The sequence below is a fragment of the Pantherophis guttatus genome, chromosome 1 (genome assembly GCF_059756535.1).
Source record: "Pantherophis guttatus breed Tessera chromosome 1, ASM5975653v1, whole genome shotgun sequence".
In the NCBI taxonomy this organism is placed as follows: Eukaryota; Metazoa; Chordata; class Lepidosauria; order Squamata; family Colubridae; genus Pantherophis; species Pantherophis guttatus.
Window position 1 is genome coordinate 320,309,836 of NC_142063.1, and position 25,060 is coordinate 320,334,895.

The 25,060-nt window shown below is 38.9% G+C and overlaps 1 protein-coding gene across 14 annotated transcripts in view; it reads right to left on the reverse strand.

Moving 5' to 3' along the window:
* NCOA1 (nuclear receptor coactivator 1) overlaps window positions 1-25,060 on the reverse strand; it is a 294,599-nt gene that overhangs the window by 167,421 nt on the left and 102,118 nt on the right. The window contains exon 1 of one of the 14 annotated variants that reach the window (XM_087883323.1): window positions 17,723-18,007. The exons of the other annotated variants lie outside the window; for them this stretch is intronic. The gene's annotated coding sequence lies outside the window, so the exon portion shown is untranslated. Of the gene's footprint in view, window positions 1-17,722; window positions 18,008-25,060 lie in introns of those variants that run through there. 14 annotated transcript variants of the gene reach the window in all.

Below are 25,060 nucleotides of genomic sequence, written 5' to 3' on the forward strand. Positions count from 1 at the left end.
TTAATTTTAAGAGTAGAGAAAATGGAATGGGATGTTTTTCTAATACTACAGATGGCTCTCCAATTAGTTGCCTCCAATATTAATAAAAGATTTATATTTAAGCTACTATATAGTTGCAGTTCACATTTACATCATCACCCATTTACTCTTAAGAATTAAAAAGACAGCTTCTGTCTCATGTTACAAAGGGAATGTCACACTTGCATTTATACAATACACTTAAACTTGGTTATTGAATTAACTCATACTCTGGATTTGCACAACGGTCTGAACTTTAAACTAAATAAGTGGGTTGGAATCACACGGCACACAAAGGCAGAAATACACATCCCATCCAAGGTTAGAATGAAGCACATTTCAATTGTTAGATGCTCAAGTCCAGTTGTTAGATATTTAGCTGATTAAGTGATATACATTCCCAATCTAAACAAACTTCAGTCTGCTCCAACAAGATTTATTTATTAAATTTATATACCACCCATTTAGGGATGGGCTGCTGGGGGTTCGCAGGGGTTCGGGAGAACCTCTAGCTAAGATTCTGTGCAGTTCGGAGAACCCCCAAATCCCTGGCTGGCCCTGCCCAGCCCCTCCCAGGAGTCCCCACACGGCCTGTTTTGGATGCAGGTAAGTGGAGGCTTGGGGAGGGTGAAAAACAAGCCTACTGGAAGTTTCGGACATGCGCACATATCCTCTGGAGGGCCTCCAGTGTCTGGGGAAGCCGATTTTGCCCTCCCGGAAGCTCGAGGAAAGCCTCCAGAGCCTGGGGAGGGCAAAAATGCCCCCCCTCCATGGTGTAGGAGGCCGACTAGGCCACGCCCACCATGGCCACACCCACCCAGCAACCGGGCAGAGAACCCCATGATAAAATTTTTGAAGCCCGCCCCTGCACCCATTTCCCCAACCGGGGACTGTTATTGTTAGTAAACTAGAAACCTATCTGGCCACCTATCATGGTGACCAAGACACCAAACTCTTCCAAATTTTGCCAGGCTATTTCAAAGATCTTTGTTGGTGGTGGCAGCAGCACTATTCAACTATTCTCTTTTGATTATCACTTTTCAAAGATAGTGTTTCCATGAGTCTGGGGAACATGTACTGGATTTTCTGCTAGTCTGTGACAAAGGTAGAATTTACAGGTACTTTATGCAATGTATTACTGGCACTGTAACAGTAGTATGAGAGAGGGATGGACCTGACCTGTGAAGGAGTTAGCTCTCTTGAACAGGAGAGCTCCAAGTGCGGTGTGAATTGTGCCAGAATCACTTCCTTATCTAGTGTTCCTTATATTAAAATTGCGTGCTTTATTTCAGACACTTAAATTCCTGAGTCAGTTCCAGACTTATGAAAGTTGGAAAGCTTCTTCTTGTGAAAAGTTTGTTAAATTCTCACTAAAAGGTGTTGAATATGTTCCTTTCTTAAATGCAAATTGTATTATTTTACATTTGCAGTACTTATATTATCATGTACGAAATTACATAGATTAGCAGTTTGCTTCTTCTAAATTGAACCTGTTGGCAAAGTTTAGGAAAAAAATGTGTTGCTGCACAGTTCTGGGTTTTGAAGCTTTCCCTTCAAAATGCAACTGTTTTTCCTCCATAGCTAAAACACTTTAATTCCTTACTTTCTTTTCACACATCTTCACATGAAAAGGAAAAGAACTCCATGTTCCATGGCTTAAGACCGGGGTATATACGAGACCGCCGACAGCTTCTGCCACCGACAGCCAATACGCTCCCACAGAGTGGGGCTCCTCAGGGTGCCGTCGGCCAAACAATGCCGACTGGTGACACCCAGGAGGAGAGCCTTCTCTGTGGGGGCACCAGCCCTCTGGAATAAGCTGCCCCTAGAGGTTCGTATGATCCCCAACCTGCGTACCTTTCACCGTGCCCTGAAGACCCTTTTGTTCCAACAAGCCGGGCTGGCCTAATATGAATTTTATAATGGGTGTATGTTAGTTTTTTAATTTTGTGGGCCAAATTTTTATATATTCGGTTTTAAATTGTTTTTAAATTTTGTAATCTATATGTGTTTTAATATGGCTGTACACTGCCCTGAGTCCTTCGGGAGAAGGGCGGTATAGAAGTCCAATAAATCTAATCTAATCTAATCTAGCTGCCCTCCTAGAGACTAATTATCAAAACACAAATTGCAGCCTAACCAACTGGTAGTGCAACAGTTGCACCATCTGACCCTTGGAGGATTTTACCAGATTGAGGCTATTTCCTCAAGCACCTGAGCCACCCCATTATTCTAACTGGAAAGCCAAAATATATATCATATACCCTATAAAACTGAATAGACAATAGTTCAACCATGGGATCTGCAAGTGAGTTGTCACTTAGTTACTCTGCAAACATTTTGCATGCAGAAGGTCCCTAACATCATTCAGTACTATAGCTTGAAAAGTTCTTCTGGAAGCTACAGTGATTCACTTTCAAGGCAATAAGGTCTAAGTATGGAGTTTCTATGGAATTTTTTTCCAGTTTCCCCCAAATGGTGCCCTTCAGATATGCAGTGCTTTTGTAATCTAATACAAATTGGGGAGAAGGGGTAGAATGAGATTGAGAAAGGCTTCATCACTTATTTCATAATTTCAAAGAGAGTGCAAATATGTAATTGTTACAATAAAGAATGAGGAAATAATCAAACAAAAACCTCAAAAAATAGGGTATTTATAGTTCCCCCACAAACAATTGTTTATTCATTTTCAATATGATCAATTACTTCGGGTAGTGAAAATGACCAGTCACAAAATGACTGCCACATACGCATGGCCAGTCACAAAGAGTCCACTGCAGTCATGAAATCCAATTTTTTTTACTACTGATTCTGTGGGCGTGGCTTGGTGGGCGTGGTGTGGCTTGGTGGGCGTGGCTTGGTGGGCGTGGCAGGGGAAGGATACTGCAGAATCTCCATTCCCACCCCACTCCAGGGGAAGGATACTGCAAAATCCCCATTCCCTCCCCACTCGGGGGCCAGCCAGAGATGGTATTTGCCGGTTCTCCGAACTGCTCAAAATTTCCACTATCGGTTCTCCAGAACCTGTCAGAACCTGCTGGATTTCACCCTGGTCCATTGGCCAATAGGCACGCCAGTGAGATGGCTCCCAGAGATCCCTTCTAACCACTCAGAATGCTATCCATTAGCCAGCTTATATCTGTCTTTCTTCTGGAGAAGTGACCATATTTCCAAAATAAATAATTGGGCTAAAAATGCTCAGTATTTTTTATTTTCTGAGAATACCTACACAGAACCATTTTTGGAAATGAAAATATCAAATACTAGCTTTGCAACAAACTGGTTTTCCAGGCTGGTAATCAAGAGACAAGAAAGGTGTCTATGGATGCAGTACTACTGAAATGTGGAGATTCTTGGTGTTCTCTATATTCAAAAATCAGGAGCACATTCACCTTCACCAATCTAAATTTGATTAGAGCCAGAAATGAAAAAAAAATAGTTCCTACTTCAGTAGTAAAGGCATATATAGTCATCAAAAAGAAAAAATCCCTAATTCAATCCCCAAGATTTCTAATTAAAAAGATCTAAACTTGTTGATTTGGGAAACATCCTTGCTCAACATCTTGAAGAGCTTTTGACAGTCAAAATGTCTTGCTATGCAAAATTTCTTAGTAGAAGTTGAGAAAATGGGGGCCAGTGGAATGCAACAAAGAGAATACTGGCCATGGATGAGCTATCCACAATTAAAATCTATACTAGCTGAGTGGCCTTAAGCAAATCATTATCACTTAACCTCAATTCTCCATCTGTAAAGTGGGAATTGCCACAACCAGTTTCATAAAGTGGATGCAAAAATTAATGAGATTAGAAACTGTGAAATGCTTACATGTTAAATGTTCCTTCCAAATGGTTAAGCAACAACAATTTTGGAAAAACAGTTTTAAAAGTATACTTTTAAAGTATTTTATTTCAGCCGCTAATTGGCAATCATCTTGACTGATAATTAGAGGTATAACAGGCTGCATATGGCATCTTTTCTCTTTTAAGAAAAAACACAGGAGCTTCAATATGTTGACTTGTCAATGTTCCCACTCTTTAATGAAAGACATTATTACAAAATACTGACTTTAAAGCTTTAATTCCTCCTCTGTCTCCAACTCTTCTATCTTAAGTGATGCTATTCAAATCGTACTTTCAACACTTCACTTGTTTGCCAGTAAACTTGACCCAAGATGTTCTTGACTAATTTGAAACAAAGTTCCTAACTGCTTTTGCTTATAAATATTTAACAAAATACACTAATTCACCCAAGGAACCTAAAATCTGTATATTAACATCTACCACCTGATCCCAGCTGCTTGAGCTGGCACATTTTCCAACACCACCATATTTTGCAATGCTATTGCTATCAGTATATAATATAACTGTAAAAGTTCTTGACTTTATGCCATTAATAGTCCTACTATGAAATAGTTGTGGTGGATGTCTCAAATAAATATTCAGTGTCAACGCAGACAGCAAATTCTAACAAAAGATCATCCCTCTAAATCAGGGCTGTTAAACTTGCGGCCTGTGGGCCAGATGCGTCACGCGCTGCCCATGCCCGGTTTATCAAAGGGGGGAAAAGTCCTGATACGTCACATTACACCACCATGATGACATGAGTTTGACACTCCTGCTCTAAATACATGGCCCTGAAGTGACAAGGAGCTGGCCTAGAGTATGATAATACTGCTGTGCCAGTCCAATCAGCTGAGATTGCAGGGTTGCCTTTTAATAAAAAGGGAAATAAAAGTAAAATAAAGTCCTATAGCTTCACTTTTCTGAATGCACCTTACTATTCCCATCATAGAAACTTGAAACTTCTAAATTCTAAAAATGGTCTTTGAAGTACATTGTCATTTTCTTTTATGATAAAATTTTATATGACCACAGATTAGGGAAGAAAAGTATAAAATACTCTTAGTGCCAATTGGGTACCATGGCTACGAGCACAATCTTTGAATGTGGACGAAAGCTCCAAATTTAAATATTCATGAAGTTCATCAGATCTGGTTCACTATTCTTAAATAATTTTTCCCCTCAATTTTATATAGAATACATATTATAAATACTAATCTCCACCTCACTCCCCAAAATAGCATTAGTGACTTGTTCATTGTCGTCATTAATGATAATTGGGGAAGGGATGAAAATGGCACTCCAGGAACTAGGATTATTATCTGTTTTGAGAGTCTATGCAAAATTAAGGGGAAAATGAAAAATATTTAGCAATAATGTTGCTTTGAGTATTGTTCACATGAGGGAGAGAAGTTCTCTCTTAACTTCTCCTAAATCTTGTAAGTCTACACACAACAACAGTTTCAGGTGTTCAGCAATGCTTCTTTTCTTAACCGTCCTTAACAGAAGCCTCTCTTGGAAAAGAAGTCGGTGCCAGAGGATTCCAAAAGTCCAGGAATCCTCTATTTTGGATATTGATTCTTTGTATAATCTAATCTAATCTAATTATATTTTGTATAAATATTTGCTTCTCTAATCACTCATGGAATGTTATTTTCTCAAGGGTTTCTCAAACAAAGTGAGAAAACAGGAAGTGGGGGAATGGATTGAGCATATATGGCAATTCTCCTAGAAGTAAACAAGTCCACCCCACAGAAAATATATAACGTCACTTAGCTCACTGGAACAAGAGTGATGGATAAGTCATAGAAATCAGTTAAGTATTTATTAATTAACCAACTATACAAGACCACAAAAATAAAATTAACGATTACCGTATACTCAGAAAAATGCCAGAGAGATTAAATAATCATAATCTTTCCAACAGCAATATAATCTAACATGCAAATACTTGCTTTAACACAAGTATTAAAATTCAAAAGTGACTGCAGGATGCAATTTCCTACTAACTTAATTACATTTGAGTAGATAGCAATTAAAGCAGCAGTTTAAAGAGAAAACAAACAGGGGATGAAAGGTCAATGTCAACTGATTATTATAAAGAATTTTGTAAAAGTAAATTGTAGAATATTAATTTTATCTATGGCAATATTTATTCCCATGCAAATAATATAAAGTCCAAACCCAACGTTTTGATTATCTTATGCTATCTTCTTCTGATCAATGCAGACAAGGATGACTATGCAAAATGTCTAATATGCCAACTACCATCGCAAACACATATTCTGTCTAAGCATCTGGACCATGTTATCAGCAGTGTGGAAGCAGGAGAAATCTGCAAGTCTAATTACATCTTGGGATTACTAACATGACATGCTCTAATAAATACTCCCCCCAGCATCTGCTGATCTAATAATTGGCACTGGAAAATAGCACATGCTTATCTATGTGGTTATTACCTCTCACTGATTAAGAGCCTGGCAAGGAGGCAATGGGCTGTATCAAACACAGTGGGTGGTAAAAAGATGTGGAAAATTTAAGGGGGAAAAAAGGAGAATGTGTCAGTCCCAGCATCATTAACACACCGATCTACCACTCCTTCCCATTCTCCACCTCTATGGGCAGCTAAGTCGGCTTCATTTTGATTACAAGTAGTTCTTGATTTACGACCATAATTGTGACTAGAATTTCTGTTACTAAGCAGGGCAGTTAAGCGAGTTGTGGCCTATGTTATGATCTCCTCTGCCACAGAACTTAAGTGAATCATACAGTTGTTAAGCAAATCCAGCTTCTCCCATTGATTTTGTCTGTCAGAAACTGGTTGGGAAGGTTGCAAATGGCAATCACATGACTCCGGGATGCTGCAAAAAGTACATAAATACATGCCTAGTGCTTGAATTTTGATTATCTGTCCATGGGTGACTGTGTGACAGTCGTAAGTATGAGGACAGGTCATAAATCATGCTACGTCCATATGATATAGTTAGGGCAAGTAAGATCTTCTATCAGATCTTAACTGCATGGGATGCTTGTTTCTATTCAAGTTCAAACTCTAGGATAAACCATTCCACTGCTGCAATTAGAACTGCAAAAGTCACAACTAAAAAGTCATTTTGCTTCATTTGTAGTTACTTGTAGTTTTTACTTCCCTTCTACAGATTTAAGACCCAATGTTCAAAGAGACTGAAAGTAAGGGAGTGGGGGGGAATAGATTGTTAGCTATTAAAACAAAAGAAAAATGACACACATCAGAATAAACCTTTCCAGGCATTTTCATTTCAAATGCTTCTGTTGATAAAATTGAAATGCCCAGACAAATGGTTCAGCTGGACAAGATTCAAACATCATGCTGTTATCCCAATTGAAAATAATAAGAAAAAAGGACAAAATAAAATTTATAAAATATCAAATTTATTGCATTTGTTTAAAAAGCTGTAATAATTAAATGAGAGCTAGAAACAAAATTGTACCAATTTCTATTTCTGCTTGCAAAAAAAATCTTTCAGTATATGTGTGTGTTTCAGAAATCTCACATAACAAATGATAAAACAATAGGATGGGAAATAACATTTTCAGAACATATTACTTTTTAAAAAAAAATTTTTATTTAAATTCCAACATTTAAAAACACAATACAAAAGTACAGCACAAAAAGAAAAAAAGAAAAAAACATAGAAAAACAACATAACAAAAATTTTCCATTAATAACAGCTTTTCTATATCAGTATCTCTATCATAACATATATATTTACAAAATTTCTAATTCTATATATCTCTATCTTAAATTACATCCTTATTTATATCTACAACTATTTCTATTTGTAAATCATAAACATATCACTTTTCAGTTATATTGCTAAAGATCGCCATTGTCTCTACTTCTGATCTGTTTTGCTAAATATAGTTTTCCAGACATATATTGGTGCTGCCAGGAGTCTTTCACTTTCTGAAGTCAATGGGTGACAGTCAAGGGTCTATGACAGTGATGGCTAACCCTTTTTTCCTTGGGTGCCGAAAGCACGTCTCGCGCATGCCCAAACCTACAATGCAATGCCCCCCTGCACGCCCTGCCCCAGTGCATCCACCTGTGACCCCCCCCAACGCTGCCCCCTGCGCATGCATGCACAACACTCCCCCATGCCCTGTTTTGGGCCCAGGTCTCCCTGAAGCCTCCAGAGGCCAGAAACAGCCCGTTTCTGGACTTCCAGGAGGCTTATTTTTCGCCCTCCCAGAGCCTCCACGCGAGCCGTGTACTTACCTGGCATCCAAAACAGGCCGCGTGAAGACTCCTGGGAAGGGAGGGGTAGCGTGGGCGGGGCCAGCCCAAAATCAGCTGGCTGGCGCACGCATGCGTGCTGGAGCTGACCTAGGGCAACAGCTCGTGTGCCCTCAGATATGGCTCCGCGTGCCACCTGTGGCACATGTGCCATAGGTTCGCCATCACGGGTCTATGACAATTCACCGAGGCCAACTCACCATGGCCAATTCACCACGACCAACTTGTCACAGCAAACTCACTGTGGGACAAGAGTTACACTAATATGAAAGAAATGGTGGAATAGAATCATTAAAGAAAGTATGCAAAAAGAGGGACAGAATGAAATGTGAACGGCAAAAATTAAAATAATTTTTATTTATTTTAAATCATTAAACAGAATTGTGAAATTGTCCCATAGCAAGTTATCCTGCGGCAAGCTGTCCATAGCAAGTTGTCCTGCGATGAGTTGGCCATGGCATGTTGGCCAGAGCAAGTTGGCTATGGCAAGTTGTCCCATTACCAGCAGACAAATAGAATATGATCAAGGCTTTGGTGGGCCATTACCAATAGCTAATTGAGTGCTATCAGTGTGATGGGCCCTAGGTTTCAAAAGTTTGAGCTACTTGGGAATGTAAAAAAAGGAATAAAGAAACACGGAAGGGAAAAATAGAACACACAAAATAATGGTCATGTACATCTGACTATTAATATAATCCTGTTTGAGATTAAATGAATTGCCATGTACTGCTTTAGAATAGAATAGAATAGAATTCTTTGTTGGCCAAATGTGATTGGACACACAAGGAATTTGTCTTGATGCATATGCACTCGGAGTACATAAAAGAAAAGATTTCTTCTTCTTCCTCCTCCTCCATCTTTTCAGTATCTCTCCACAGAGACTGTACCTACTTCCTAATACAGCACAAGAACACCTACCTTGTGATCAACAATCTTCCAGGCTGTGTGAGAAACTCTGGGGGAGAGGTTAGTCAAAGAAAGAGAGAAAGGTTACATTTGCACAACATGCCAACTTAGCCATGATTTAGAAATTAAGACCATTTTCCAGATTCTCCTAACATAGTAAAGCAATGTATTTAAATAACTTATATGTTGCCTATCTCATTTAATGATCTTAGGCAGCTCACAGCAACCAGTAAAAACAAGAATAAAAACAAAACCAAAAAAACCCCTTTCATCAGGTGCCAGACCAAGCAACCTCCTGACTCAAGCCCTATTCCAGCCAAATGGAATTGATTTGTGTTAAAATATGATGGTCCAGTTTGTATTTGGTATAATTTCTGAACAGCTTCAACAAACAGCAAACAATTACTGCATATACAACAGGGAAAAAAAATCTAGCTTTACAGCTAGAGTTGTTTGTTTATTTGTTGTTGTTTTTTACACAAATTTATATGGCTGCCCAACTCACAGGTGACTCCAGGCGGTTTATGCAAATATAACCAGAGAAAGATTTCTAAAGGGATTTTTTTTGTAACTCTAGAAGCTGTTCCCAGCAAAAACAAGCCCAACTTGTGTATGAAATATCCAAATAAATTTGCCTAAAGCACAGTAGGTTAAGTTAAAGAAATAGAAAGTCCCAGAACATTGGAAACTAGCTTTGAACGATTCTTTGATGCTACAATACTTCTATAATTAAAAATATCTGAAGTCAAATGTCAAGAGCTCATCATTACAGAAGTAGAATAAACTTTTAATGAAACTCGTTGTCATGGAGCAGTTACCATTTCGAAGAAAACTGCAACAGAGAAAGCTGGGATTGTAGTTCAGATTTATTAATGTAATACTGGGTATAAGGCTATGGAACTGCAAAAAGTTCTTCAAAGTTTATACCGATATTTCCAGGATAAATAAATGAATGGTTATCCATTCTGCCTTCTCTATGCAAGAGAAAATATTGAGCAAAAAGGAAATGAAAAAACTGTTCAAGCAAAAATAGCTGCTGAATATTTCAACTTCTTCCTAGGTATGGGTAGTTCTTGTTCAAAATTACAATGGCACTGAAAAAAGTGACTTATGACCATTTTTTATACTTAGGACCATTGCAGCATCCCCATAGTCACGTGTTCAGAATTCAGACATTTGGCAACTGACTCATACTTATGATAGTTGCAATGCCCTGGGGTTGTGTGATCCCCTTTTGCAACCACCTGACAAGCAAAGTTAATGGGGATTCACTTAACAACAGTGGTACTAATTTAATAAGTGCAGTGATTCTGTAGTGAAAGTGATTCTTTCTTGCCAATTGTGGCGAGAAAGGTCATAAAATGGGGCAAAACTCACTTAACGAATGTTTCACTTAGCAACAGAAATGTTGGGCTCATTTGTGGATGTAAGTCGAGGACTCCCTGTATGTTCTATATGTTAGAGCAAGGGTGGGCAACTGTGGCCCTTTTACAACCTGTGGACTTCAACTCCCAGATTTCCTGAGACAGCCAAGCTGGCTGCAGGTAACTGCAGGTGACAGAGAATCCATACTGTTCTTGAAAAGAAAGAATATCCAGCCTACTAACCTTTAGCAGACTTATGTCTATGAAGTAAAGAAGACAGTTGGCTCAAGAGACCAACGTGCTGGCCTTTGGTTGCCGTTTTAGTTAAGGAAGCTAAACCAGGAGAACACTGACTAAACATACACAGTAGGTGAAAAGTCATAGTTATGAAGAAAAAAATGAGTTAAATCCATTTATTCATTCTCTCTTTGCACCTATATTTGTACGCTTACCAGAAGTGCTATCCTAACTTGCTTTTTCAAGAAATAAGTCACTCCATAAAGGCACCTTTGAAATCTACCAATGTCCACCTGAAAAACATTGGATTGTAGCTTTAGAATCATGAAACATGGCAGGTACTCATCCAAGAAATTCTCACAACACTTTAATGAGGAAATGCAGGGCAAAGCAATACCAAGTGGACATTGTTGGATTCAGGTTGTTTTGAAATACCTCTAAATGGAGTTTGTTTGCAGTTTTGGATATTGTTACTGCATTGTTTCTGCATTATTATTATTATTTATTTGTTTATTATTTATTATCCTAAGACCGTGATGGCGAACCTATGGCACGGGTGCCACAGGTGGCACACGGAGCCATATCGTTGGGCACGCAAGCTCAGCTCTGACATGCATGCGTACGCCCGCCAGCTGATTTTCGGGCCTTCTGGGCCCACCAGAAGTCAGGAAACACACTATTTCCAGCCTCCGGAGGGCCTCTGGGGGGGGAGGCTGTTTTTGCCCTCCCCAGGCTCCTAGAAAGGCTCTGGAGCCTGGGGTGAGCAAAAAACGGGCCTACCAGGCCCACTGTGCCATCATGTGCCAAAAGCGGGGGGAGCATGGGGGGCGGGACACAGAGAATTATGGATGTGGGCACACATGCATGTGACCCCACCATGCTCCCCCCACTTTTGGCACACAATGGCAAAAAGGTTAGCCATCCCTGTCCTAAGAGGTCTGTAAAGGGCGTGCATAAGAACACCAGTGTGCCTATTGTCCCTGTCCTCATGTTTCTTCTATTTGTACCTATTTTATGTATCCAATCCACGCTTACACTTATTACCAAATATGTTCTTGACAAATAAATAATACATACATACATACATACATACATACATACATACATACATACATACATAAGCTAAAATTTCTGAAAATCAGGCATCTGATACCTTAAGCTTTTGGAAACTGGCTCATTTCATCAGATGTAGTATACATGCACCTGATGAACTGAGCTGAAGCTCATGAAACATCCATCCATCCATCCATCCATCCTACTATCAAAAGGCTATGCCTTTTTTTTAAAAAAAAAAATTGTCTGAAAAGATGCTATCAGACTCTTCCTGAGTCTGAGCTACTATAAACTGAAACAGTTTTTCTCACACAATGTCCAAAATCTCAAGGAACTTGTTTTACAGGTGACCTAGAAATATAAATAATTCAGAAAGCACAGCACAATCTAAGTATGCAGACATGCATCTTTGCTCAAACATATTCCAAAATTAAAATACTGTACAGTATTTGGCAGACTGAAATGGTAATAACAATTATAAAGAAATTAAGATTGTGATTATTGGAATGAACTTTGATTACATGCCATTGAGTCGTTTTGGCTCCTAGCAACCAAAGAACTTTGATCCTCGTTAATTCAGCAACTTCCTGAAAAATGCTTCCTTATTAAGATTCTGTTTCTCACAGTGGCCAGTTACTGTATATGCCAGCAGACACTTCATGAGAACAATAATGGTGCAAATAGGGGTTGTTTTTTTTTGTAATGTTGCATCTTGCCATAAAACTAATATTCAAAATGTTTTTCCTATGAATGTGGAGGTTTCCTAAAAGACATCATAACTAACAATTCTTTCTCTTTTAAAGCTACCTAAACTTATTGAAAACACCATATTTTGTGTCAATAATTTGATAAATTAGGTTTTGTCCAAGGAAGTGAACCCTTCATCTTTCCTGGATTTATGAATTTTCAATGGCTGATCTAAGTTTCAAGATTAGGAGGAAAAATGAAGAATTCTTCTCAATCAACTTTCTTTCCATCATGTATCACTTTATCATCCTCTGTACTGATTCCTCACTTAGTCACCCAATCTTAAATTTCAAACTTGTGTCCATATGCTTTAACATATACTGATATTGAAAATATTCTAGCACCTTATTCACCTTCAGTTGCCTTTTTCAGTTCTACAACATTCCTAAAATGTGGCAATCAGGACATGTTCTTCCAAATCTGGACACAAATAAGTTAGAGCATTCTTAGCTTTATTTTAAAGGCTTTTCATAATCATTTCTATCAGTCTGTCTGTCTGTCTGTCTGTCTGTCTGTCTGTCTGTCTGTCTGTCTCTGTCTGTCTGTCTGTCTGTCTCCATCCATCCATCCATCCATCCATCCATCCATCCATCCATCCATCCTTAAATAAATCATTAAGACATCACATGACTGTGACAGGCTTACAATCTCACTTTCATTGCTGTCAGTAAGCATTTCTGAGAGGACATTAATGAGCTTACCCAGCTGGAACCTAGTGGGCAGCAGCTATTACTACAAGAAAATGGTCCCACAAATACCTAGATCTCAAGCCATAAGAGACTTTAAACGTAATAATTGAAACCTTTAATTGTATCCAGAAGCCCACTGAACAGTCTGTTCAGCTCTCAGAATAGTGTTGTTATATGGGTGGCTTTGGTGTTACTCCAACTGCTGCATCCTGAGCCAGCTATAGCTTCTGAATGTTCTTCAAATGTATAATGCAATTGAGAGGTGAATAGATAGCAACGCATAAGGCCTGCCATTCCAGGAAAGATTGCAATCAGTACACAAAATAGTGCTATGTTCTGCTAAGGTCTAGCTATCACCTGCTCTCTGAACAGGACCTGTAAGTCAAGAGGGCCCCCAAACTGTGAACCAACTTCACCCAAAGAAGTGCAACTTCATTCAGATTTAATAGCATCATCTCACTGGCAGATATTTGAACCCAAAGCCACTTTGTTTTGTTAGGATTGAGTTCAAACCTGAGGATCTTGACAGTCCCCAGGTATCTGGATAGCACTTTGATAGCATGGCTTATTTGGCCAGAGGTTGAGATGGACAGTTTGGTATCATCGGCATACTAATGAAACTTGATTGCAGACCAACAGATGATCTTGCTGTTGTGTAGAAGTTGAATAGAATGAGGAACAGCATCAATCCTTATGATAACCCCAAGTTAGGATTAGTTCTCTCCCCTCCTACCAGTTCCAACCATAACCTCAGGTATACAAAGTCACAGAATGCAAAGCCACCTACACCTTACCCTTGCAGATGACTCAGGTGAAGTCATCTATGGGATCTACCTCTTGCCATGGCCTATCTCAAAGAGCTTACATCAATCTTAAAAGTCTCACTATGCTCTCATTAGAGAGGTATCAATCTTTGTTTTTGATGCTGGTGACAAATATTTGGGATGTCCTGATGTCTGCTGAACAAGTTGTATGGTTTTGTTACAAAATCAACAACAAATGAATATATAAATAACAAGTCTGCACAATGCAATGATGCAGCTAATATAGCAACTGGCGAAAAGCTTGCTTCAGTGAGGAGTGGCTCCACAACTTGCTGCCCAATCAGTATTCAAGGTAGCTTTTAGCACTAGCACTAGCACTTAGACTTATATACCACTTTACATTGTTTTGTAACCCTCTCTACGCGGTTTTACAGAGTCAGCATATTGCCCCCAACAATTTGAGTCCTTGTTTTACCCACCTCGGAAGGATGGAAGGCTGAGTCAACCTTGAGCCTGGTGGGATTTGAACTGCCAAATTGCAGTCAACCAGCAACCAGCAGAAGTCGCCTGCACTACTGCACTCTAACCACTGCATCACCACGGCTCCATTTGCTAATAGAAGGAGCAGCAGTCAAATAGCCTGTGCCCTTCACTGAGGGAAATTTTTCATTTTGGAGTGGTTACTAAAAAGTCACACAAAGATTTTCACTGTTTGAGAACTACAACTGGCCAGGGGAGGAACAGCAAACTAAGAGATTCTTAAGACGTGGCAAGAAAATCACAGAGTTTGTGGATACATAGATGATTTCCAGTTGCATGCCAGAGGTGTGAGGTGGATGATTTTGTTCTGATTGACCTGTTTCAGGAAAGACTTACTGATGAAGTGCAGATGAATTAGTGAGACAAGGAACAGCAGAGAATTTGAAAGAACTGTTCCAACATTGTGTGTTAATTTTGTGATTGGAGGAGTTGAGGCATGGAGAAAAATAGTAATGGGTGGGAGATTTTACAGCCTTTCCCTTACCCACCCTCTCTGTGGCCTCCCCAGATTCCAGCATTGGAGAACTCAAGTGCCACAGCATCTAATAAATACAGTGCCAATTTTTCTAACATGGTGGTCTTCAAGATGGGATGCTTGCAGGGACCTATACTTAGCTTTTATGAAGGTGTGATTTAATATCCATGGAAGCAGGAAAGGAGGATGCTCTAACACAAGGCTCACATCAGTGACAGAAAAAATTGTTCTAGCAGTTATATCCAAGTGAAGTATCACAGGGCTTGGGCACAAAAAGTCTTACCTTCATATACTGCTGCTGCTAACTTCCTGCTGGCCTATATACTACACAAGAAGCTGAAATGAATTCAACTAAATTTGTTCACTTTCTCTTTACCCAAAAAACAGCACCTACTCCAGCTAATGCACTAAGCACAGAATTTGGATAACACTGCCTCTCCTCTTGCATTGACAATGGGCCTCCCAATGGGTTCATCATTGCTTGGAGAATCTCAAAGCCAGCCTAGTTTCTCTCCTCTGTTTCTTCTTCTTCCTGTCTACAACTAAACTCTACCACACTGACTCACCACCTCTGAGTGAAGCCTGTACACCAACACAGTCCATGACACTTTCCTTCCTTTTCTTTTCAGAGTGATCACCTGATTAAGTAAGAAGAGCCATGCATCTGTTCCATATCTTCATCAAAAAAGAACTTACTCCACCTAGAATTTCCTATCTGATCTAGATTGTCCATGAACACAAATTCCTCTATAACTCTCCTGCCAATTTCCACTATTCTTCAGAAACAGTGTTCTCAATATTTATTTATTGGGTTTTTAGATTGCCTTGTTATTTTTATAAATAACTCAAGATGGTAAACATATGTAATACTCTTTCCTCCTCCTATTTTCCCCAACAACCCTTCCTCATATTACATATAAGTTCAGCTAGTTAAGTCCTGGTCTCCTGTCACAGATAGCCAGTTGTAAGTCACAGTCATATAACACTTCTACAATGTGAATATTTTAAAACAGTACAAGATACAGAAAAATGATGACTAAGCAGGAAATCCAGGTGCAGCCCATCTTTGCATTTTTCCCCATCTGTCCTTTATGAAGAAAATATTTCTGACCATTATGAGCATGTGATTATTTTATGGCTACCAAAAAACCTGACTAGACTTTATGCATGCAACAAAAACTGCAAAGACTATTTCATAAATGTGCCTTATAACTGTTATACCCCTAGAGATATGAAACTTTTTTTTTGAGAAAAGATCTAAATCTGTAAAACCATTCCAAAATATTTCCTCCACTTTACCCTCTGATTAGTGAGGAACTCGAAGGCATTAAATCATGGTTGAAAAAGTCCTCTATGGAATTTCTATACTATAGATAATTTTTTCTATTCCACAAGTTATAAAAGAAAAACTACATATTATTTACCAGTATTTTATCAGATTAGAGACCAGTACTTAATAATTAAGAAGAATAGTCTTTAAATTATAATCTGAAATTAAAACAGGATTGTTCTCTTAAATACCCAACTGCCTTTGAGTAATTATTGCTTAGACTGTAGCATTTATACGAAAGAGAGTATTCTATTTTTGGAAGAATTAACACAAAAGCTACAGGTTAATTCTTCAATAGCATTTTAGCTCTTCTGAGCTCATCCAATTTATCCCATAATCGTATGCAAAGCACTCAGAATACTTCAGTTGTGTTATAGCTATGTAATAAATTACTACTACAAGTAAACTACAGTCTGAAACATAAATGAGTCAACCACACTTTAAGCTAGAACACATGATTGGATTATATTTCACTCTATCATGAAAACCCAGAAAATAAGATTAGCCAAGTAAATCATATATTAGTTAACATAGATAAGCCTGAAGTCGTATTCTTAATAGCGGAGCATGTTATCAAAAGAAATCACACTGTCTCCGGTGAATGGTATTCACACTTCAGTGGAGACATGGAGCAATCAATGAATATCCAAGATAAAGATTCAATAAAGATCATGCTTGAAACATCCTGGAATTGTTTATTTTTTCCAAGAGACATTGTCTCGAAGAAGGCAAACTTTGTATCTTTCCTATTATGCAATTTAAGTGGCATCATTGCAATCAGATTAAAGAATATGTGATTTATATTATCCCACAGATTCTGATTTCCAAAGAATCTTTGTCATATTCCAAGCCACCTCATTTAGTGGAGCTAAAATAAGTTATCATTTAAAAAACGTCTTGGAAGCAAAAAGTTTTAGCTCTAATAAATAATAGGATCCTAAGACAAGTGGTAACTAGGCAGCAATAACAACTCACAGAGACAGCTGAGAATTTTTCCAAGTCCTACTACATTGCCATATAAAAAAGATGGGCACAGCACTATTTAGAAAATATAGGAGAATTTTTCCCCTGTTGTTTTAATTCTCACCTATCATTCAAAACTCCAGCATATATGGCATCAATATAATGAATCTGAATGCATTTTAGCTATTTATGAAATATGATTTAAACTTTAAACTGATTACTTATTCTCTCTCTCTCTCTCTCTCTCTCTCTCTTTTGAGAAACATGATATGATATTTAAACATTTTGTATTCTGTTCAATAGAATACTTTATAGCTATTTAGTGCCACCACAAACGTTCTGGATACAACAGTTTTATGTTAATAAGGAGCATGATTAAAATAAGGTAAGAGACCAACAATGGATTCAACAAACAGGAAGCAAGACACAGCATTTGAGATGCAGTCTCTCTGCATTCTGGACTCATTCAGGAGAGCCACTCAATGTTTGCCACCCATTTAATTTTTTTCCTCAGGCCTACCTTACTCTGGTCACGCCTGCCTTTGCAACTTGTCTCTCTGATCCACATGAAGCAAATAAAGATATAAATATAAAGAGCAAATAGTAGAGATTTCTGAAGCACATAAAGCTTTGGTCTCTATCTTATCAAGCAACATTCTGCAGCAATGTCTTGGAGAAGAGAAGATACCACATGATTTCAGCAAATCCCAGAGAGAGTTCTTTCTCTGCCACACCCTCTAGGCAAGCTGCTTGTCTCTAAAGAAGCAGGAGGAGACAGTGAAAAGAAGAAAAAAAAAAGGGAACTGAAAGCTTTTAGCTCAGAGAAACCTCTATTAAAACGCACGGGACACGTGTTTCCCTAAGAGGAATTTTTAGAAACTTTCCCTAGAGGTAAAAGCATTAGACTTCTGGTAGGTTAACAGAAAGAAAGCATTTATATGGAATACCCTTCAGTAGTCTATGCACTACTGTGCACTAGAAAACTGTTTCTTTGACAAGGTAGTATTTCCAAGTGCTGAGTATTACAGATTTTAATAAATTGTATAATGTGCTGAAAAATGGAGTCTCTAAGCACAATAAGTGTCAATTGCATTGCCTCAAGAATAACAGGATTTTTTTTACACAATATATCATATTTTTCAGACTATAAAACACACCAGAGTATAAGACATACCTAGATTTCGAAGAGGAAAACAAGGGGAAAAAATAGTTTTTTGGCTCTGTGCGTCTGGTTTTTGCCCTCCCTGGCCACCAGGAGCACTCTGCAGGCCTCCCAAGCCCTCTGTGCATCCCGTTTTTGGCCTCCCAACCCCCCCCAATCCCATTTTTCCCCTCCCCAGCCCCCAGGAGCACTCTGCAGGCCTCCCAGATCCTCTGCGCATCCCGCTTTTGCAAAAAATGGGCCCATTTTTCGCAAAAATGGGACACGCAGGGGTTTTTTCAGGAGGCCAAAAACAGGGCAGTATTCAGTCTATATGACACACTGACATTTCCACCCACTTTTTTAGGGGGGAAATGCCTCTTATAGTCTGAAAAGTACGGTACATTGTTCTACCTCTTATTGTTGACTATTGAAGGAAATAAATTTTAAAATTACTTATGCATTTTTTTTTAATGAATAAAAGCTGGGACCATTTTCATTTCAAAGTGCAAGCCGCACATTAATTAGTCTCTCCTCTTAGAGATACTTCATTTCTGGTTTGGCACTACTGCTGCTGCTGGAAATAATGCCTGGGAACGTTTTACTTGATCAGTTTGGCAGAATATAGTTGTGCCCACAACTACATCAGTTTGGCAAGATGTTATTCTGTATCCTTTACAAGATGAATAGGCGGGAAAAAAAGTCGACAGCACTAGATATTATAACATTTTGCTTATTAAATATTTGCCCAAATTCTCTTCCCATACCTAGGATCTGAATAAGGTGTAATTGCAGGCAGCAAAGCATAAATTGTTTCATGTAGTGTCTCAGGCATCTCCCATGTAATCAGAAGACCAGAATAATAGAGTTGGAAGGGACTTTGGAAGTCTTCTAGTCCAACCTCCTGCTCAAGCAGAAAACCCTGTAACATTTCATTCAAATAGTTGTCCAATCTCTTCTTAAAAACTTCCAGTGTTGGAGCATCAACAATTTCTGGAGGCAAGTTGTTCCACTGATTGTTCTGTCAGGAAATTTCTCCTTAGTTGTAGATTGCTTCTCTCCTTGATTAGTTTCCATCCATTGCGTCTTGTTCTGCCTTCAGGTGCTTTGGAGAATAGCTTGACTCCCTTTTTTTTCCTGGAAACCCCTTAGATATTGAAACACTGCTATCATGTCACCCTTAGTTCTTCTTTTCATTAAACTAGACATACTCATTTCCTGCAACTGTTCTTCACATGTTTTAGCCTCCAATCCTCCTTGTTGTTCTTCTCTGCACTCCTCTAGAGTATCAACATCTTTTTTATATCATAGCGACCAAAACTGGATGCAGTATTCCAAATGTGGTCTTATCAAGGCATTATAAAGTGGTACTAGCACTTCACATGATCTTGATTCTATCCCTCTGTATTGGCTTTTATGGCATTGCAGCACATTACTGCTCATATTTAGGTAATTGTCCACTAGAACTCCAAGATCCCTCTCACAATTACTATTATTGAGTCAGGTACCACCTATTCTATTTTTATTTATTTTATTTTATTAAATTTCTATACCGCCCTTCTCCCGAAGGACTCAGGGCGGTGAACAGCCAGAAGATAAAACACAGAAATACAAAAATTAAAATAGATTAAAAATGAATTAAATAATTTGGCTGAATTTAAAATACCCCATAATTTAAACAGATTAAAATTTGTATTTAAAATTTATATTTAAAAGGGGAGAAGATTTAGACCAGGCCAGCTTGATGAAATAAAAAAGTTTTAAGCGTGCGACGGAAGGTGCACAGATCCGGGATCCTCCGTATCTCCGGCAGGAGCTCGTTCCAGATCGTAGGTGCCCCCACAGAGAAGGCTCTCCCCCTAGGGGCCGCCAGTCGACATTGTTTGGCTGACGACACCCGGAGGAGTCCCTCTTTATGGGAGCGTACTGGCCGGTGGGAGGCTATTGGTGGTAGCAGGCGGTCCCGTAGATAACCAGGTCCTAACCACATTCTATACCTGTGCATTTGGTTTTTCTTGCCTAAATGTAGATCCTTACTTTTCACACTATTGAATTTCATTTTGTAAGATAGGGCCCAATGTTCAAGTCCATCAAGACCTTTTTTTTATCTTGAGCCTATCTTCTGGAGTGTTGGCTATTCCTGCCAGCTTGGTGTCATCTACAAATTAGGCAAGTTCCCCTTCTGTCCACTTGTCTAAATAATTGATAAAGATATTAAGAGTACCGGACCTAAGACAGAGCCTTGAGATACCCCACTGCATACTTTCCTCCTGTGCTGTTCCACTCCCCCCACAAACATGTATGGCAAGATTTCTATGGGTGTTTATTCAAACCCCCCAAACATGTTCTCAGAAAGCATCCCTGTTGCACAGGTCTGGATTCCAAACTCAATACAGCAAGTCACAGGGTAACTGAGTCCAATGGGCATACAAAATCCAGGAAAGCAGTCCAGGAGTCAAACAGGCCAGGATACACAACACAAGTAACAGAACTGGGAATGTTGCTCCAGCAACACTCAAGTTCTCAGGGTGGAGTTAAATAGGCAATGCAGGTGCAGCTCTTCATGAGAAGTGAGGTTGTCTTCTCATTAGTAGTCTAGCTGACCGGCATTCTGCCTCTCTCCTCTCTACCCTAATCAGGAAGAGGTGTGGACTCCACCTACTTCTCATTGCTAATAGATGGCAGCTGCTCCCAGCCTTCACCTGGAACACACACACCCCAACTTGCTGCAGCTGTGGCTCGCCTCTCTCGGCCTCCGTCTGTTGCTCATCAAGTTGACCCAGCTGAGGGTGTTCCATCAGGCTAGCACTCTCCAAGCCCCGATCCTGACCAATACTTGGCTCTACGCTTTCCTCTGCCAACTCAAATTCACCCTCCTTCTCTGAAATCACATCTGAAGAGGGTCCCAGGGGCAGATCCATGACTCTTCCATGTAATGCAGTTTCATTAAGGACTATACATTGAGTGCAGTTGGTCAATTGCATCCAGTTTTGGTCACCACGCTATAAAAAAGATGTTGAGACTAGAAAAAATGCAGAGCAACCAGGTTGATTAGGGGACTGGAGACTGAAACTTATGAAGAACGGTTACAGGAACTGGGCATGGCAAGTCTAGTGAAGAGAAGGACCAGGGGAAACATGATAGCAGTGTTCCAATATTTGAGAGGCTGCCATAGAGAGGAAGAGGAGTCAAGCTATTTTCCAAGGCACCTGAAGGCCAGACAAGGAATAATGGATGGAAACTGATCAAGGAGAGATTCAACCTAGAAATAAGGATAAATTTTCTGACAGTGAGAACTATCAACCAATGGAACAGCTTGCCTTCAGAAGTTGTGGGAGCTTCATCACTGGAGGCTTTCAAGAAGAGATTGGACTGCCATTTGTCAGAAATGGTGTAGGGTCTCCTACACCATTTGGGCAGGGAATTGGTCCCTACAAGGTCCCTTCCAACTCTGTTAATCTATTAATACCAGTTAATCAGTTAACTGGTTAATCAGTTAACCAGAATCCATCTGGTGGTGATGCTGTCTAACTCACATTTTTCTATGTCAACCTACATTTTTCTATCTTGTGATCAGTGAAACTGAGTCTCCTCAGTAGAGAACATGAAAGCTGTGGAAAGTCACTTTCAAAATAGATAACACCAAGCTGGATCTAGAGAAGATAAAACATGATTAGCCTGGAGAAGAGGTAACATGAAAACAGCAATATAATACCCATATTTCGTTAGCTGTCACATGACTGTAGAGGAACACATTCAAGTTATATGGTAAGTAAAGAGCTGGATAAATATTTTAGTATATAAACTACTCATTTATTTATGAGAGGTCCACTAACCAATAGAGCTTGTTGAGAAACCATGAAATAAACTGGCCAGAGAAGTCATGGAAACCATCTCTCTTGCCATTTTGGAAAAATATTGGTATAAACTTTATTAAAGGTTATTTTTAGTTTATGCTTTCCTGGATGCCTTGCATTGCTGTTCCTATACAGTAATTGTTTACCATTGGTCATGCTGGCTAGGATTAACAAACACTATACTCTAAAACATCTGGAGACTATCATGTTGCTTACACTAGTCTAAATTATCCTATTACTGAAGTAGTTTGATGAGAGAGGTAATGCAACTGAACTTTGGCAAATTAATATTTATTGAGTAAGAGAGGAATATTTTGTGTTGAAGTTCATACTTCTTTAGAATAATGTTCTGGCCCAAATTAGAATATATCCTCATCCATTTTGTTACATGAGATCATGGCACTGTTAGCTCTTAAAAATCAGTTCAAACTATCCCCCTTCTATTGCAAATATTCTTTTTCATTCCAAATATTGCTAGCAAAAAGAAAGTTTGGAAATATATACTTTGGACTATCTGAGACTTTGATTCATGCAAGTTTCATGGAATGTGACTTCTGTTTCAAAATCTAATTAAGGAAAACTGTACTAAGACAACCCCAATAATTGGTGCCAAAGCTTAAGGACAACTTCCTTATGATAGTTTGAGATATGATCTTGACAAAGGAGAGTTTATACAATGTTACATTCATTTCGATTTCCAGGCATGCTCAAATTCTGCAGTATTAAGTTACTTAACACAGTACTTCATTCACGAATATACACATAATTTTTCCAGAGATAACAAAGTGATTTATAAAAATGATTTTGCTAATCTCATTACAAGAGAAAAAGGGAAACAAGCCAGTAAATAATATTACATTCAGATAGGTCTTTAGAAAGCAATTAACTCTTCAGTGAAAGGTAGGATAAGTAAAACTTATATAATTAATATTTAGAGGTTATTATGCCGTGATTGCTATTCTGACATAACTCATCTATACAATCAAGAACTTGCAGTTTCTCAGGCCACAGTCTTTTATGGCCTCTATTGTGTCATTCCCATAAATAGGTTTCCTTAGTTGCAGTCATATTTTTCAAATAATCAGTGAAAATGCTCTTTAGCCATTACAAAAGATGTATGGTTAAAAATTCCAGACCATTTTACCAGTTGTATTAGTAAGCTGTATTCTGGTGGAGTATTTTGTGGCTGGAGTGGGGGTTATTACATTTTAATTGTTGGAATGTTTTAATGATTTACATTAACAAACTATCCTAACTTATAGTTGTATATATGCTCCTAGTTTATCTAGCTGCTAATACCCAAGAACAAAATTAACAAAGCAAATTTCCTTATGTAACTTTAAAAATGTAACTTTCACTGTTTGTTTTGCATCTTTCAGCAGTATGCCTTAATTTCAGAAAACAAATGTAGGTATATATCTACATCTTATCTACATTTTTATTTATCTGTTATCTGTATGAAGCAGATTTTATACAGTACTACTATGATGTTTACAAGAAGAGAAACACCCAGATTGTCTCTCCTACAGAATGTTTATAATCATGAGATGTAAGCAGCAAGGAAATTACTTAACTATTGTGTTCTTTCAGATAACCAACAAACTTTAGATTATATTAAGTTATGGATTCATCCAAACACAAAAGCACAGCAACAATTCCTGTTGACTTAAAGAAAAAAAATTGTACGTTTTTAGGTTGTTTGTCTTCTTAGCGTGTTGAAGAAGAAATCTGATTCATGAAATAAACTTAAAACTAGCTATTAGTGGAAGGAATGTAGAAAAAAGCCAGCATGTACAGCTGGATGAAGTCATAACCATGTAAGCAACAGAAATGCTGGCAGTTTAAAGGTAAAGGTTTCCCTCACACATATATGTACTAGTCGTTCCCGACTCTAGGGGGTGTGCTCATCTCCATTTCAAAGCCGAAGAGCCAGCACTGTCCGAATACATCTCTGTGGTCATGTGGTTGGCATGACTCAACACCAAAGGCGCACAGAATGCTGTTACCTTCCCACCAAAGGTGGTCCCTATTTTTCTACTTGCATTTTTTACATGCTTTCGAACTGCTAGGTTGGCAGAAGCTGGGACAAGTAACGGGAGCTCACCCTGTTACGCGGCACTAGGGATTTGAACTGCTGAACTGCCGACCTTCCGATCAACAAGCTCAGTGTCTTAGCCACAAGACCTCCCCAATTGGAATGGTCCTTTGCCTTAAGATTCCCCTAAGCAGTGAACTTAAGTAAAAGGTTTGAAAATATTGCAGCAACAATGTGGAAGCAACTCAAGCATCATTAGCTCACAGTTCATTGATCTAACGTATGATAGTAACCAAACAAAAGACGGAGAATACAATCCATCTCATCGTCCGAATCTCTGACTTCCAGTCTATCCAAATACAATAGGGCTCAATGTTATGATGTAGATGAACTCTATTCCAAAACACGATGTAAGCCCACTGCAACTACTTTTTCTCCACCCACCCATTCAAACCCAGTACTATTCTTTTTTAAATATATATATATATCATTTTAATTCATAGATATATTATACCAAGAAGTTACAAAAAAATAAGTGAGATTTAAGTAAACAACCACACAGGAAGTGGTTGTACTGAGGGGTAACACTGTATTGCGAGAGAAGTCACATGGGTTGAAGTAAGAGGTTCAATGCTCACAACTAGCTTATATATGTTGTGGCCTGTCAGCAGCCTGTGCAGCTAGCAGCTGATTCCGACAGCAAGGAGGCTGGTTTGGTGCTGCGCCAGCAACCTGTGCAGCTGGCACTCGAGTCAGACAATGAGGAGGCTGGAGAAGATGTGGTGCCAGAGGTGGGGATTCAGCCAGGGCCTTCAGAACCTCCAG